This window comes from Arvicanthis niloticus, chromosome 17 (genome assembly GCF_011762505.2).
Source record: "Arvicanthis niloticus isolate mArvNil1 chromosome 17, mArvNil1.pat.X, whole genome shotgun sequence".
Lineage (NCBI taxonomy): Eukaryota > Metazoa > Chordata > Mammalia > Rodentia > Muridae > Arvicanthis > Arvicanthis niloticus.
The window spans coordinates 30,233,566-30,250,682 of NC_047674.1; the positions used below are offsets into that span (position 1 = coordinate 30,233,566).

A 17,117-nucleotide genomic window follows, 5' to 3' on the forward strand; every position below is an offset into this window, starting at 1 on the left:
GAATGCAGATGATATGTTGCACAATTGTATTTTGAGCATGAAAGGGAGCATATGTGTGCCACCATCACCCGCTCTGCAGCTGACTCATGCGGAAGCAGTCTGTGCCCGGCATTGCAGTAAGAGGCTCGCAGAAGACCCATACCCCAACATTTCCCACGGCGCCCTTGCCCATGCTTTTCACCAACAGCCCAGCGCTGCTTAGGGACTTTTTTTTTTTTTCAGGGTTTCAGGAAATTACACATACTCCCATTAAGCGGGTAAATTTCAAATCAATGATTGCCATTGATCCCTTTGAAGGGATTGGTTTCCAGTTGTTCTACGAATGGAACTTTATACGAAGGCTTATTGGAATGAGGGTTTGGAGAGGAAGGCTAGCAAACCAAGGAACTTGCCTACCTCCCAAAGGTAGTCCAGGAATGCTTTGGGCTGCGAGAGGACTGTCATGTGCACCAAACTCGGTTGCGTGACAGCTTCCCACAGGAGCCCCACCCAAGGCAATTCTGTATGGACTCGATGCTGATCAGGCAATGGACAAACCAGATTCAAAATACAATCAAGAAATCAAGAAATCTTGTCTCATATCCATGAAATAAACCACGGACCTCCCCTCCTGGACATTCTAAAGAGGAGGGGGTGACGAAATTAATAGACATGGGGTGGCTACCCGTGGACGTGGGTGTCTCTTCTCCTTTCCTCTCGACAAGTCTCCGAATCTACCCAAGGACTCAACGGCACAGTCAGACCACAGATGCACCATCCCTGCTCCTGGTTTTCCATGGAAACAATGAAAAAATTATTCCACACCCTCCTTCCACTCCAGACACTATTTTTAGTGCTACCATTTGCTATAGAAACAGTGGCTTCGTTCTCTCACCTTAATGCCACAGCGTTTCACTGACAGAGATGGGAACAGCTGCTTAAGCAGTTTTCAGAAGAGAGTATGTGTTTTGGGTACCAAACACCTGCCTTCTGAGCGAGCACCTTTTGTCTGCAACTCAGCCACAAATTAGCAACAGCCCAAATATTGGCCATTAAAATATTTTGGTGATTAAAAACACCTTTTAAAAAATTTATACTCTATCAAATAAATAAGGTACGATTTTCCTAGCAAAGGAGCTAGGAATATGGCCATTTGTTCTGCTGTGAAGATAAAATTGTCTTAAAATTTTGTGTTGACCAGAGAAATTCTGCAAAGTGCAGAACTGGACCAGGAAGTGGTTTGTCTGTACACACAGCAGTGAGCAGGGGTCATGCCCACCCTCCCCTCGATGCAGGGGTGAGGCTGTGCTTGGCTGTCAGTTGGTAATCTTGGAGTGGGCACCTTTTCCTCTAGAAAATGAGGAAGGAAAGCACATTTTCTAAGATCCTGGGCAGACCTAAGCTTCCAAACCCTAGTCACGTAGCACATCGTGCTGGGGAGGCGAGAGAGGCTCCAGGAAGCTCCATCTAAATGAAAGCCGTGGATGGCATTGGGTACCAGAGACACAGCAGCCTGCTCATTGGCACGATTATCACTCTTATTCAGCGCCTTACATTTAGACTCCCACATTTGTTCTCCTCGCTTCTAAATTAGTCGGTGTAAAGACTTTTAAAAGATTAGCTGGTTTAAAGCCACATTTGCAAAAGGGAGCTATGTGGGCCAGCACAAAAATCAGATACTCGCTTGTTTTATCTCTCTCTGCCTGAGAGAAAAGTAGTGATTTGGATGTTTTCTTAATAATTAATAATTCCCAGTTCTATTATTTTAAATATCATTCCATATAAACACAATATTATTGTTATTGGCATCAGTCCCCAATGATGCTCCAGATTCTTCTGTATCCAGGAACCTGATCACACATTTGCATAAACAAAGTAACAAGTGTTTTCACAAACAGGATTAAGCAGTCAACCATAGTGTCCTATGGAATATAGTACATGGTTATTGATGTTTAGAACTGACACAATTCTGATATTTATGTGTCCCAAATAAAAGAACACACCTTTTTGAAGTGGGGAAAGGATTAATAATAAATCCTGTAACATTTGGGTGGGTTAAATGCAGATTGTTTTGGAACCATTGTGATGAACTTTGTGAAAAATCTGTGTGTTGCTGAAGAGTTTATACATAGCTGAAAGGTACTTAAATAGTTGTCAAGATTCCAAAACAGATCACCAGTGTTTAGCATGAAACAACAACAACAACAACAGGAACAAATTATATCTCTTATCCAAAAGCCAGGATACTATTAGAGGAGACAGTGGTAACCTTCATTTAGAATACTAATTATTATGCGTATACAGGCAGCACCTGACCCCAGTGTGTCTGGACTACTGCCACAGTGTCAGTATTGAGCAAGAACTGCAGAATGACACCAGCAATGAGATGGGAAATCTAAACAAATGTTTTATTGGTCACCCAATGTCGTGATAAGTTGCCAAAAACTCAGTAGGGGTGCAGGGGTGTGTGCTGTGCACATGTATGTGTATGTTTGTGTTTGATATGTGTGTGTGTGTGTGTGTGTGTGTGTGTGTGTGTGTGTGTGTGTGTGTGTGGTGTAAACTTGTGCACCCGTGCATATGTGGAGTCCAGAGGGACTAGACCATTGTTCCTTTGAGGCAGTGGCTCTCACTGGAGCTCTGCAGCTGCCTGGGCCAGGCTGGTTGGCCAACAATCCTACTGTCACTGATGTGAAAGTGAAGGATCAGGTTCCCTCACTTTCCAAGCAAGCACTTTACCCTCTGAGCCATCCCCTGGCTCCAAACTGGTAGCTTTAAGTAAGTTAACCCTTTTATAGTTCTGGGGGTTGGAGCCCTGGTAGAAGAAATCTCATTGAGTTAAAAATCTCAAGGGCTTTTATTGATAAAATTGATACAAATCAAGGCTTATACAACTCCCCCTGCTTCTGGAGACAGGAAGATTTGTACCCTTCCCTTTTTAGCATTAGCCAATTCCCACTTTTCTGGGCTTACGGCTCCCTCTCCCACCCTAAGGCACTGTTCAGTGGAATTCTCTAGCCCCCTGCCAGCTCTCAGGACACCATTGGCCCCTTCTCCCATGAGCAGTTTTGTGATTGTGTTGGACCACCCAGAGGATGCAGGAAACTCCTCCCACCCGCTCTCAGATGCCGAATAGTTACATTTCTGTAACTATTTAATTTCTGGTGAAGAAACAAACCCATAGACAAGCTCTTCCCACGAGACTGTGGAGGGAAATGGGAATACACAGCATCAGAGAGCAGCCATGGCTGGCAGGGAGCCACCCAGGGACAATGACAAATACACACTGGCGGATCATCTCCAAACTGTCAAAGAATGCCGTAGCATACCTTGGAAGCAAAGCAGTAGTAAAATACTAAACATTAAATTGTGAAATAGCCACACAGCAGAACGTTAGCAAGTTGTTAAGAATTTATACTTATGAAGACTTCATTATCACATGCAGAAATACTTGTATCTTAATGCAGTTCTTTAAAGAGAATATAGCCTCAACTGTTGGGAGTGGGGTGGGGGTGGGATTGAGCCAAGGCTTTGGGTGTCCTAGGTAAGTGCTCTACCTCTGAGGTACGTCTCCTTCCTTGTGCATTGACTTCAACTAGTAGGAGACATTTGTATGCCCTATTTATAGTAAAGAAAAATGGAAACAAACCAAACCAACCAAACCAAAAAAAAAAACAGCAATAGAAGTGACCTCTGGGGTTATTAGAACTGCTGGTGGCCTCTCCTTCTTTGTCATTTATGTAGAGCCCATGTAGGGTTCAGAAAGCAATGAAATGTTCAGAGAAAAGCCCAGTGAGGCTGGAGACCTCTTTATGGGTTTAACCTGAGCAGCTCTGTGCATTTTCTTGGCATCTGGGCAAGGCCTGGCTGTAGGAATCAAGGAAGTTGGTGTAGGTTGTGGTTTTAAACAGAAAAGCATGCTGGGAGGATCAAGGACTCTGGGCACTCACTGCTGGTGTCCTGGTGAGTAGCTTCATGTAGCTGCTGTGAGGATCAAGGCCAGAGTGGCTGCAGAGTGGGCTAAGGCAGAAGGAAGGTAACAGAACAAGCTCTGGCCAATGACTGAGAATAGGGTGGTTGGGGAAACTGAGTCTGAAATGGAAGAGTGGCTGCTTTGGCGTCCTCTGTAGGTCACACGCAGCCGGGCATGGTGGAAGTTCATTGTCCAGTGATGTTCCTCAGCCAGCTGCTGTGTGAGCCCACTGTGCTAGCTGGACACATACTAGTGCTGAAAGCAGAGTCAAACCTTACCCTTTAAAAAAATTATCAACTTAAACTTAATTTTTTTATTTCTTTAGTTTTTTATTATATTTCTACACATTTATGGAGGAGTGTGTATGTGGAGGAGAGAGAACAACTTGCTGAAGTTGGCTCTCTCCACTACAATGTGGGCATCAGGGACTGAAGTCAGGTTGTCAGCCTTGGGGCCAAGCACCCTTACCCACTGAGCCATTTCGCTGGTCCATCAACTTTTTTATGTTTATGGAGGTATGCTTGCATGTGTGGGGGGTTACATGTATATGGAGGTTCACATGCATGTGTGTATATGTAGAAGCCTAAAGTTGACTTTGAGAGTCTTCCTTGTTGGCTCTCTGTCTTATTTATGGAGGCAGAGTCTTTCAGATGAGCCCGGAGCTCATTAATATGGGCTAGCCCAGCCAGGCAGCTTTTGGAGGACTCCTTGTCTTTGCTTTCTGTATGAGGACTGAAATTCCAGGTGAGAGGCCACAATCTCGACTAGCATTTATGTAGGTGCCAGGGATTCAACCTCCAGTCGTTACACTCATACAGGGAGGCAGCTCGTTGAGATCACAGTCACCAATGCTTTCCTGGGCCACAGTCCCGATGACTGGAGGATGACTTGGCTCCTGGCTCCAGAGTGCCACCCAGATAGAGACATCCTTGTCAGCAAGGTCTCTGCTTTTCTGAAGCTAGGTGAAATCAAAGAAACTGGCTGGTTGTCAGGGACCCCCAAGCAGAGTGTAGGGATGAATTGTCCTGCAGAATGCAAGTTCCCACTGCCAGCTTAGGTGAGAAAGCCACTCTATGGCAAGCCTGTCATTTAACTGAAAGAATCTGCAGGACAGTGGAAACTCTTTTCTAACCCTCTTAGTGACATTGGTGAGGGACTTTGACCAAAAGCAACTTGGTAATAATGAGGTGGGGTGCCCCCCCCACCACAGCCCCTTTTTTAGAGAAGCCAGGGTGGGACCTCAGCCTGCCCGGGGGTGTCACCACCCACAGTGAACTGGGCCCTCCCACATCAACCAATCATCAATCAAGAAAAGGCCCCCAGGCAGGCTTAACAGAGAAGCACTCCCTCAATAGAGGTTACCTCTTCCCTGATGACTCTAGCTTGTGTCAAATTGACCAAAACTAACACAGGAATAATTGAGCAAAAAGGAAATACAAATACTTTAAAATGTAAACAGGAAAAGCTTTTTTTTTTAAATGTTGCTTTCAGATGCCCTGAAGGAGGCTTCTCTCTGGGTGTAAGAAAGTTGTCTCCTTTTCTAAATTCAAAACTTTTTTTTTTTTTTTTTTTTTCCTGTCAGGATCAGAGGCCACACTGAGAGAGGCAGCCCTGCTCTATAGTAAGAACGTGGATTGTGGGTTTAGACTATTTCTACCACTTGCTGTGACTGTGGAGAACACATGGGTTCCTCACTCGTAACATGGCAACAATGGTGGATCTTTGTTCAGGGTTCTGCTGGGGACCGAAGCCTTCACAGAGCAGCTGCTTGCCCATGGCTTAGAACAGCATCTAACTTTTCACAATAATGTGTCCCCAGACAAGAGATAATGGACTTAGGAGTAGCTTTGCCTTCTCTGTCTTGTCAGTAGGGTCTCTTCCCTTGCAAGAGGATGTTTGAGGATAGCTAAGAGAGACTTTCTAGCTGGAAAAGCACCCAACTTCTATGCTCTCGGCTGTGGCTGTGCGGTGGTTTGTGTTGGCTTTAAGAAACTATGTTTCCTTTGAAGTTCCATAAAGCCTTACATGAACACAATAGCTTTTTCTCAGCTGGCTTGAAGGCTTGGTGATAGAGTGACAAGAAGAGCTCCCTGACCAGCAGCTCTGAGAACCAGAGTTGTCTGAGAAGGTGGAAGTCCTTGGGAGTCTCCTGTAGGCAGCTCTTCATCTTCACGGTTCCTCCTTAGTTTTCCCTGTTGCCAACCTAGTCACCAAGTTCCCAACCACTTTCTATTTTGGGTGTTGACACCGTGTTCTCAGCCTTAGCTAATCACCAAGATCCTCTGGGATTTTTTGTCCTCTGAAACCCTCCAGGAACTTCAAAAGCCACCCACAAGCACACACAAATAAAGCCAGAGGCTTCTGATATTCTGAAAACAAAAATTCTTAGGTTAGAAGGGCAATTTTCAGTCAATAAATATTTAGCGGTTACAGCCGTGCAGGATACATGTAGATCTGAACAGCAAGTAGCAGCAGGCTCAAGGTGGGTGAGGGCACTGGTTTGCTGGTAGTTGTTCAGTTTAGTTTGAGGATTTCAAACAAGGCAAACACACAAACCTAACCAATTCATTTGCTCCTCCGGTGAGTCACCTGCTCATTGTGAGTGCTTGTCAATTTAGAGACTGATTCATGATTTGTTTTTGTTCTTAGAGGGAATTAATTTCATTTAACCATCAAAGGAGACTTTAAGTGACTAGCTTGAACCAAAGGGTTTGATTACACCCAAAAGTTATACCTATCGCCAGGTTCTTTCCCGGTCTTCCCATTTTGTTTGGGATTTTGGTCTCATTTTAAAACCAGCTGTGGGGAGAGACTTTTCAAGATAGAGGTACAAGTATGTGCTTCGTGTGTCCTTGCTGTCTCTGGTCCCAAGCCATCAGTCCCAAGACTCAACGGTTGGGTATGGATTCCTCTAAATCTGACAATAGTATTCTAATATCGCTGTGAAGTCAGAACTCAGGGACCACTCCACTCCAGTGCCACCGTCTGATGGGAGAATTCTCTTTTCCACCTGGGTCTCCTGCTACTGCAGTCGGGGCGCCCTACTGGGGCGCAGCTGACATTCCTTGTACTTCATTCTTGACGACAGCAGTGTCAGCAGGCCAAAGAGGGGCTCTCTCTGTAGGTAGCTAGCTGATGAGCTGAGCAGGTAGGTATTCAAGGCCAGCCCTTTTCTTCCCCAAATGGGCCAGCTCCCCAATTAGATGAGGGAGTGGGGGTGGGGGACCAGGCTGAGACGTCTCCTTCAGGTTTTTATCCCACACTTGCCCGTGTCACAGCAATGATTCACCTGGAGACGGGCGGCAGCTTCCCTCATTGGCCTTCAGACGCTCGGACCCACAAGGTTATGAAACAACTTTTACTTTTATCCGTATGCGCACGTCCCTCGGTGCTACCCGGCGCCCACTCTCCGAGGCCCAGGTGGCAGGGAGGTGGCCCACAGGAGCGGAGATCGTGGGCGTCCTTGTCCCGGCGGGGGTCCTCGAGCCCTCGGACCTCGTGCAGGCAGGAGCCAGCCAGGCTCCCAGCTCTGCAGCGCCGCCGCGTGGGGTGGCCAGGGTCCCGCGTGCCCGGCGGTAGCGGCGCGGGGGAGGCGCGCGGGCCTGGGCGGCGCGGAGCAGAGCTGAGCAGAGCGGAACAGCCGCGTCCGCCCCCGCCGGGCCGCGCGCAGCCGAGTCAGGAGCCGCGAGCGCGCGCCCAGCGCAGGGCCAGCGCGGCGCCCGAGGGTCGCGCCCGCGTCCGTGTCCATCCCCCGGCCGCAGACCCCGCGCTCCCCGCGCCCTACCGCCACCTGCTGCGCAGCGCCGCTGGCTCTCGACGCTGCGGCCGGGGGTCAGCGCGCACCCCGGCAAAGCAGCCCCCCGCGTGTCCCCGCGGACTGAGAGCTCTTCCCGGCACGCTCGCCAAGCACAGCCACGCTCCGGTGCCAGGTACCTGGGACGGTCTGAAATGGCGTGGCCACACAGCACGCGTGGGGCGCAGACCTAAGAGGTTGAAGGGAGCCGGGTTACGGGGGGAGAGTCTTGACGCGTTCTCGAAGTCGCGTCCTGACGTGGAGCTGGGGAGGTGGTGGCGAGCAGAGCTCTGGTAGCCCAGGGCCCTTTGGACACGGGACCCACGCCACCCCTGTGGGGGCCACGTCCACGACACCATGGTCGGTGGGGCGGAGAGAAGCCAGACGCACAAGTGCCCAAAGTTTTCCTCTGAGCGCTTTGCTGGACTTAACTTTGAAATGTGAGGCAGAGCTGAGCAGTTTAACCAGTTTTAACACTAAGAAAACAGAGCGAGAGGGGGAGCAGGGCTTGCTTGCCCGCGTTCCAGTTCTTAGTGCCAGGGCATAATCGCGTCTGTCTCCAAGGGCCACGGCGAGGGAGACAGTGGACACACTGGCTGTCTTCCTTATGCTTCGGGACATGGTTTATTTAACAGGCTTGGGGCTTAGGTTACAAGCCACAGAGGGGAGTCTGGGTTTAATCTTAGACATAATCAGAATTTGAATCAACAAATATTTGTTGAAGCAGTCATTTACTAACCGGCAGGACTTCGTTCTCAGTATGAGGTAGATGTACATGTGCTGAGAGGCGGAGTAGTTACCCAAATGAGCAAGCATTTGTTTTGTGAAATGCAAGGGAATAGGAAGACCGCGGTGTGACTGGACTTGTGGCCTGCAGGTGGCCAGCTGGCATCCTGTCAGAATTGAACCAGAAAATCCAAGTGGGAAGACAGGCACCTGTGTTTGTCTCTCTCTTGGGAGCCCACCTCGAACCTTCCAGAACTATTTTGAAGTAAGCCCCTCCTTTGGTGGAGGCTGGAACTTCCTTCCATTTACCTAAATACATAGCAACCACAAAATAGAATCTCAGCTCTGATGTTCCTTGGGAGCTCAGTCATGCCGACACACACACCTGAGATGACTGAGCACCAGGATCACCTCAGGAGCTCTTTGAGATTATAAAATGGTGGGGGTGGCTGAAGATGCCTGCCCTGTGTTGAACTGAGCTGGATTCTAGGCTCAATCCTAGGGTTGTGCAATTCCATGTTGGAGCATGAGGCAGGACAGAGAGAGCAGGACCTCTGATCCTGTCCTTTACTTAAAATTGAGGTATTTTGTACACCATGGGTTTTCTTATTTATTTTAAATGCTTCACAATGTTGCATTTAACATTTCTAGTAACTTGACTGATTTTTTTTTCTTGTAACCTGAGAGGCATTTATCTTTGACTCCCTGTGGTTCTAGATTGTTTCTGCCTCTCCAGCAGCCCTTCCGAATTTATAGAATCAGTGTAGTAGCCAATATGGGTAGTATCCATCCATAGCTGTTGCATGGCCATGCTGCAGGATCTGGCAAGCACATGAGATTTGGCGCGGTGGGCTGTCTGCTATGATAGTTGAGCTAGAAGCATCAGCCCTCAGCCTGCTTCGTTGGGCCTTATCGAATCGTGCCTTAGTGAGTCCTGGTTTGCCCTTAAGGAAAAGCAGAGAAGTTATAGCATTCTGAGTGTGTGCCTGACCCCAGATTCCTATCCTGAAGGCTCTATGGTGATGATGATGGCCCCTGCACTGGATTAGAGCACATTATAGTCAAGATTCCAGAGAGCTTCTTCCCTCCTTTGGCTGCTCGAGAATGCACCTGTGAGTCAGGAAACAACCCTCCCCAGGTACCAGATGCTTGGATGCTTGGATCTTAGACTCCCAGAACTGCGAGGAACAAACTTCTGTTGTTCATAAGCCACGTAGTCTGTAGTATTTTCTTACAGCAGCCTGAATGTTACATAGCAGCCTGTGCTGGGAGAGTTCTTAGCCACAATGGGAGTATATGAACGCTTGGGCCCTCCTGTGGGCTAAGTTTTCTGGGATAGCCTAGTAGGCCTGCGTCTGACTTGGCAAGCTTGAGACAATGTGCTTTCCGCCCGGAACTTAGCCCAGGCAGATAGTCTTATAAATATTGTTTGTGTTGTACAGAGACCCAGCGGAAGCATCTGCATTGGGATAGATGCATCTCCTGTTGTGGGTTTATTGTGAAGGGGTGCAGCTTTTTTGATGTGAATTTAATTTTGTGGCCTGGACAGCATAATGCCCTGGCTCCCTTTTGGGTATACCCACTTCTAGCTCAGGAGTCTGTTTTTCTTGGGCCGATTTCAAGTGATATTTCAATCACTGTGTAGCTTAGAGCAGCTTACTCCCCCAGTCCTTCTTTAGGAACCTTCTTGTCGAGGTGGTGGCCAGGCACCAGGAAAAAGCCACAGTGAAATGTGGACGTGGGACGTGGAGAGGTTGCCTCTTGTGTGTTGGTCTTCTTGCTGTTCTCCAAGGATCCCCCTCCTCCTTAGCCTCCACCCTCACCCCAATGCTACATTGGTCTCCTGGCTAGGGTTTTTACTGAGTATTACTTAGCTGTTTAGAACTCCTCCCTGTAAGGCTTCATCAAGGTCTCTATAAGGTAGCTGGTAACTTGCCTAGGTACTATGTAGTGTGGTACTGCCACACCAGGCTGCCATTTTGCATTTCTGGGTAGCCTTTTCCCAACATTGCACACAGGAAGCTGAAGCAAAGCTTCCTGTGCTTGCTGTCTCCCTCTCAACCCTTCAGAGGTTCCGGGGACAGAGGCTCTATCCCAGTCCCCTCCTCCTAGGATCAGAAGAGCTTTTCCATACCTGGGGGCAGGAATGTTTCTTAGGTGGTTTCTTCTGTAGTTGAATACAGGCTTATTACAGTAGAGCTTTAGGCTGAGACAGCTTGGTTTTATAACTGAGCTGTGAAGAGAACATAAACACAAATTATTTTATTCCATGACGGCAACATGTTCTGACACAGCCAGGTGACTATAGGTAAAAATAAGTTACTATAGACATTTCAAATCCAAAAGGAAAATATTGTAAATGCTCCTGATGCAAAGAAATAATTAAATTCTTAGGGTGATGGATATTCCAGTTGTCCTGACGAGATCATCACGCTTTGTGGTACGTGGTTATAAACCATATTCTGCCTTAATTTATTTAAAATGCATGGTGACTGTCCCTGGAAAAAGTGAAGTGGGGTGGGGGATGGAGGGAAGAGACTGAGAAAACAAGACCAGAAAGTGCCTCCCATCCCTGTCTCTGTGTTTCTGGGTAGGCTGCCCTGGGTTAATACACACCGGACATTTTCATTTCCATGAATTAACGCAGCTTCTTGTTTCCGTAGCTGCTTCGTCTTAAGAATGAGCCACGGTATGCTTGGTGTTTATTATGATGAGATTGCAGAATGGCAGAAAAGCCTGTTACAGTTCAGAGGGCTTAGGCGTTATCAAGGGAGCAAGGTGGGCCCGTAGGAGGGCTGGTGCTGTGTGCTGAGCCCTGGCCTTTCTCCATGCTGGGCTCAAAGGCTCTTGGAAGAGGTGAGCCTTCAAATGGACTTAGCCACATGAATGTGAGGAGCCAGAGACCAGCTCAAAGCATCCTCTGCACCAGCCAGTGGTTTGTCTGGCCGCTGTGCACATCTCTTTCACTAATGAGAGACATGGTGCCTGTAGTGTCGTCACCTGCAGGTAGGACAGCAAGGGTACCTGGCACACTGAGCTCTTCTTGCTGTCTCTAAGCTGAACGGAACGGTGACTTCTCATTAGATCCCGTTCACAATTCTCACCAAAGCCAGAAAATAATGTTGAACTTTTGGTTAGGTAAAAGATCCTGCGAACACACATGTGATTCGGACAACATTTCCGATTGCTTTAAGGGTGCTCCAGCTCACCATCCTGAGCTGCCACGTCTGTGTTCCGCAACCTTAGTAGTGAGCTGAAGGAGATGCAGGTTCAGGTGTGTCAGCATCAACCACCAACTTCAGAAATTCTGACCGCATTCCTGAAGAGATCCCCGAGAGGAGGCAATCTCAAGGGGTTTTTGTGATTTTTAGTGAAAGGAGACAAGGAAAGAGCCACTGGGGAGGCAAGGCATGGGAAGCTATGAGCTCCTTGGGCCTTTGCCTAGCTGTGGTATGTGGGACCAATCTTTAAATGTATGCAGCTGAAGAACTTCCAGAAATATTTGCCCTTACCTCTGAAGTCCACGCCCAAACCTCTCCTAGTTCTGCTTCCAAATTCTCTTGTCTGTGGGAGGCCCCAGGCCCATTTAGCTGTGGTATACACAGTCTCCAAGAAACAGTTAGAAAGATACAGTCAGTTGTGGGATATGGAAATGTCAAAGGGACTTTGCTTTCTCAAAGCAGGAAGTCCAGGCCAATGAGGAGGTCAGGTTTTGGGTTTCTGCATGACTGCTTAGAAGCCTATGACCTCAGGCTCCTGTGGAATAGGAATGTGGTGCGCGCGCGCGCGCACACACACACACACACACACACACAAATTCACCTGCACACACACACATATGTACCTGCACACATACACACACACAGATGCACCTGCATACACACACACACACACACACACACACACACACACACACACACTATGTACCTACACACATACACACACACAGATGCACCTGCACACACACACACACACACGCTATGTCAGGTATTGAATGAGGTAGAGAATGCCATATTAAGTATTTGCAAGTGTTGACCTTAGCAGGTAGACCCACGAGATGGCTCAATGGGTGGAGACATCTGCCCCCAAGTCTGAGTTCAAGCCCTTGCACCCATGTGGTAGAAGGAGAGAACTGACTCCCGCAGGCTGCCCTCTGCTCTCTCCATGTGCCCTCTCACACCTACATGTATGTTCACAAAATAAACAGAACGTTTAAATAAAAAGAACGTGTAGGGGCATTTGTTAGAATTCCCAGTTAGATACCCTAGTGAAGTCACATAAAGCGTTAAAGGGTTCTTCAGCCTTTGGGATCCGATATTATTTATGTATGTCTGTAGCACTTAGTGTTCCCAAGCAGAGCTGATGGCAGGGGTGCCATGCAGGTAATGACCTTGATGGAATTAAACGTGCAGTGAGAGGCCGGATAGGTGCCGTTAGCCCATAGTACCAGTGTGCCACGGTACAAGCCTTCCATATCCACCTCCCTGAAGCATCAGACTTTCCCGATAATATGGGATTCCAGGGACCAGACTTGACGTACTAGCTGTGTGAGGCCACATAGATTGTAGGTGCCACAAGCCAAGGCCATACACTTTCTATTGGGGGAATATGGGAGTGCCTTCTTCTCCGTATCAGGACCAAAGGACCAGAACAGGTGTCATCCATGGGCAACTGGATTATCCTGTTCCTCTTGTATAAATAGTCATATGCATACGAATATTGAGTGTCTTTTCTGTATTTAATGTGGCGTGCTATCTGATGCCCAGCTGTCTTGGGTACATTTAGGATGTTGTGAATATTAGGCATCTTTTGGGCCTCCCAAACTTTCCTGTGTTTAATACACATACTGTATTTACTATTTCTTTGTATTAAACATATCATACAGGATATGTATACATACATGTGCTGTAATACATGTGCAGTCTTTCCCTCTGAGCCCAATGTTCTCAAACAGTAAAACAAAGGCACAGAAAAGACTGGCCTTAAGTTAGTTTCTCAGTTTTGTTTTCTAGATTGAATATATTTTTGTGAAATCATTCTCTTACCGATATAGGTGAGATGAGATGCCCAGGGAACTCCTGGGAGCCAATACAGGTCTGTATTGGGCAGTGAAGCCTAGTCATATCTATTTTAGGTTTGGAGGCTGATCTCGGGCTGGCTTGGGCTCTTGGCTGCTTCTAAAAGAAAAGTGGCCACGGTGGGGGAAGCTCACTGTCATGTGTGCTGTTTGGAGTCTTGTTGAAAACAGGTCTCAACAGTTCACTGTCGTTGGTCTGGTTATCGCTCTGGATAATGGTTGGTATGGCACATTGCCTTACACCCAGCAGGTTCAAGGGCACATGGGTAGGCACAGGGTCCGCACATTCTCCCGGGGTATAAGCCAAGACCTGGATCTCTTGAGTTCTGTTCACTTCTCTGCAGCTAACATGGGAGTTGCAACAACCATCCTGGAGTGTCACCTCTGGTCTGTACCTGCTATTCCAATATGACTTTGTTTTATATCTCAGTCATATATACATTCATGTATGCATACATACATACATACATGTCTTAGGGTTTCTATTGCAACGAAACACCACTAATCGGGAGTGCTTATGAATGCACCACCTATGTCAGCCAGAAGACAGTGTCCTCTGAAGCTGGAGTTACAGACAGCTCTGAGCCATCCAGTGAGGGTTTGGGAACTGAGCCCTTTGCAATAGCAGTATGTCTGCTCAACTGTGAGCTCTGAATGCCGCAACCCTACTCCTACCCCAGTACACCCTTGTTGGCCCTTCCCGAGCATGCACACAACTTGTGACTTAGAAGCTATATCGTAAGTGCAGTGGAGGTGGGGAGGTGAGGGACAGACTCACCCACTAAAAGTCTGAAATCACGCTGCCTTATCTCTTCCTGGAGCTGGTGATTCACTCTGTAAACAGATCATTTTCAGAGGACCCCAAATCCATGTCGTTTTGAATAATTGTTAGGCATCTGCCAGAAGCTTTGTTGGAAATTAGCTCCTTTGTATCCCTTTGTATCCCTTCGTGTTCATATGCTTTCGACACATTGTTGGTTTCGATGAGATCTCAGGATACATGCACAGGCATTCGGAGGACCCGGTTGCCATTTTCCGCGGCCTGGCCCATGTTCTCAATGTTTTCTCCATGATCTTCATGAGGAAAGACAGGCCTTTGGGTTGGGGTGTTGTGGTAGATGAGTCTTATCTGGTACTACATTCTAGAACAGAGAGACACCAGGAGGCTGTAGGTGAAGGAGGATCTGGCTGAGCAAACAGGGGAAGCAGAGAGAATGAATTGCATTGATCAGGCCTGTTAGAAAGATGGAGTTTTGTCCAGACTTGTGCTTTGGCTCACTGCCTTGGAACTGCTCCTTGACTGATCTCTTGTGTGGTACCAGGCCAGATGTTGGCAGACTCAATGGTCTCCACCATCAGGGAAAGCCAGGGGCAGAAAAGGAGCGGGTATCTCTATATCGTTTGGGGAACATCCAAACACCTGTCTGTGCTATAACTGAAGACCCATGAATGCATTGTGTAAGAATATGGAGTCACCCTTGGTAGCTGTGGGTTCTAAAGCCATGAATTCAACCAGCCGCAAATTGAAGACATTTGAAAACATTGTACTGAGTACACAGAGACTTCCCCCGACCCCACCCCCGCCCTTGTCTCTGTTCTCTAAACAATGAAGCTTATCAGCTATTTGCATAATATTTGCCTTGTGTCAGGCATTATAAATAATCTAGAAATGATTTCAAGTATGGGAGGCTATATGTAGTTTCTATGCAAATACTATACCACTTTAAAAGAATTGGTTTTGTTTACGTGTATGTACATATGTCTGTGTGGATGTATGACGCATGTGTGCGAGTGCCCTCAGGAAGGACAGAAGAGGGTACAGATCCCCTGGAGTTGTGATTATGGGCCACCTGGTGTGGAGGCTGAGAATGAAACTCAGATCCAGCAAGCACTAACCAATGAGCAATCTTTCCAGCCCTGACATTTTCCTTAAGGGTGTAGTGGTTTCTGTCATTACTATAATGGAATACTTGACAAGAAAGCTACTTAAGAGAGCAAGGTCTTTATGTTGTTTGAAAGGACAGTTTGTTGTAGCAAAGAAGGCATGGTAGAATTCTTGGCGACTTGGCTGGTGAGATGCCTTACATCTTAGCAATGGAGGGAGCATCTGAGAGAGACTGTGCTGGAAGCAGAGCCACATTGTAAATCCCACCCACCCCCCCTCCACACGCACACCAAAGCCACACACACTCCAGCAAATCTCCTCAGCTAAATCCCATGTCCTAAAGTCCTCACAACCAGTGCCATCAGCCAGGGACCAAGTGTTCATACAAATGAACATGTGGGAGAAACAACAAAGAGATTTGAGTGTCTGCAGACTTGGGTTGCCTTGGTCAGGGTCCTGGACCTCCAGTCTTTTTCAGATCCTGTGCTGTGAACATGTTTATGAAGCAGAGGTGATGTGTGTATTGCTCTACAGACTACCTTTTCAAAAATAATATGTGTGTGGAGTTTCCTTTCCACATTCCGCTGGATTATTAGACACTTGTTCTTTGCACCAGTTTCCTGGCTGGAAGACGTTCCATTCTGGGGATAGGTCTTAATTTCCTCATCTAAGTCTTGGATAGGGCATACTTAGGTCATGTCCTCATGTCCAACCTTTCCCCATTTAGCAGAAGTACAACTGTGAACACCCTGGTCCAAGTTTTGCTTCTTCACAATTGTCTGATTACTTCTGAGTGCTTAACTCTGATGGAAGATTCTTGTGTATGTACAAGGCTCCTCCTTTGCTGTGTCCTGCCTGAAGTAATTTCTTTTCACACCAGGCTTCTTTGCCGTGAGATGAATTGGTACTGAGATTTTATGTGTCTTGGTCGACAGCATCTGTGTTATTTAGGATTCAGTCTTAATTAGTCTAAGCAGAAGAAGGCTGAAGGCAGGAAGCGCAGGACTGACAGATTGTTAGAAGCCTGGTCCTTGGCCAGACATCCGGGTGGTACATCAGCAGCCATGCAGATCTTGTCCTGCAGGAATTTTTGGTGGCTTCATGCCTTTAGCCATTGTGCCCACTCCATGGAGGGTCCCATTCGCTGCTCAGAGTCCATGGAGACATGGCTTGAGGATCTACGACCTCTGCCAGCATCCATGGGGACACTTGATGCTTCCATGCAGGAGCCTCTCTGACAGGGACCCTTGGATCCCAGCTCTGTTCTCTTAGAGAGGTCAGATTCCAGCCTGGGCATCCAAACAGGTGGAGAACAAGGAGAAGACACACAAAAAACTCTTTCAGACTCGGTTAATGGGAAGCCTGCAAGCCAAGAGTTGGGAAATCAGGTCCCCAGGAGTCCTGCCTTCAAGGAGAGGGCACATGAGATGTGAGGTAAATGTTCTTGCACTTTCTCAGTGCCGGGTGAGTACTGAGGAGCCCCCGTGGCCATGCGTGGGCAGGAAGCAGCACTTAATGTGGTGCTATGTAAATAGCTGCTTTTTTTTTTTCATGAGTCATAATTAATCAGCAGTTGGCTTATTTTCCTCTTTCCCTGTTCCTATGGGCTTTTGTATGCAACCACTCTGAATTCGGGTGGCCATGTGGTTGGTTCTCAGGCCTAAGTGTGTGTGTGTGTGGGGGG

At 47.5% G+C, this 17,117-nt stretch overlaps 1 protein-coding gene across 1 annotated transcript in view; it reads left to right on the forward strand.

The window, feature by feature from the left end:
- The first annotated feature begins 7,749 nt into the window (after positions 1 to 7,749).
- Cracdl (CRACD like) overlaps positions 7,750 to 17,117 on the forward strand; it is a 113,903-nt gene continuing 104,535 nt past the window's right edge. The window contains exon 1 of the mRNA XM_076915042.1: positions 7,750 to 7,881. The gene's annotated coding sequence lies outside the window, so the exon portion shown is untranslated. The remainder of the gene's footprint in view (positions 7,882 to 17,117) is intronic.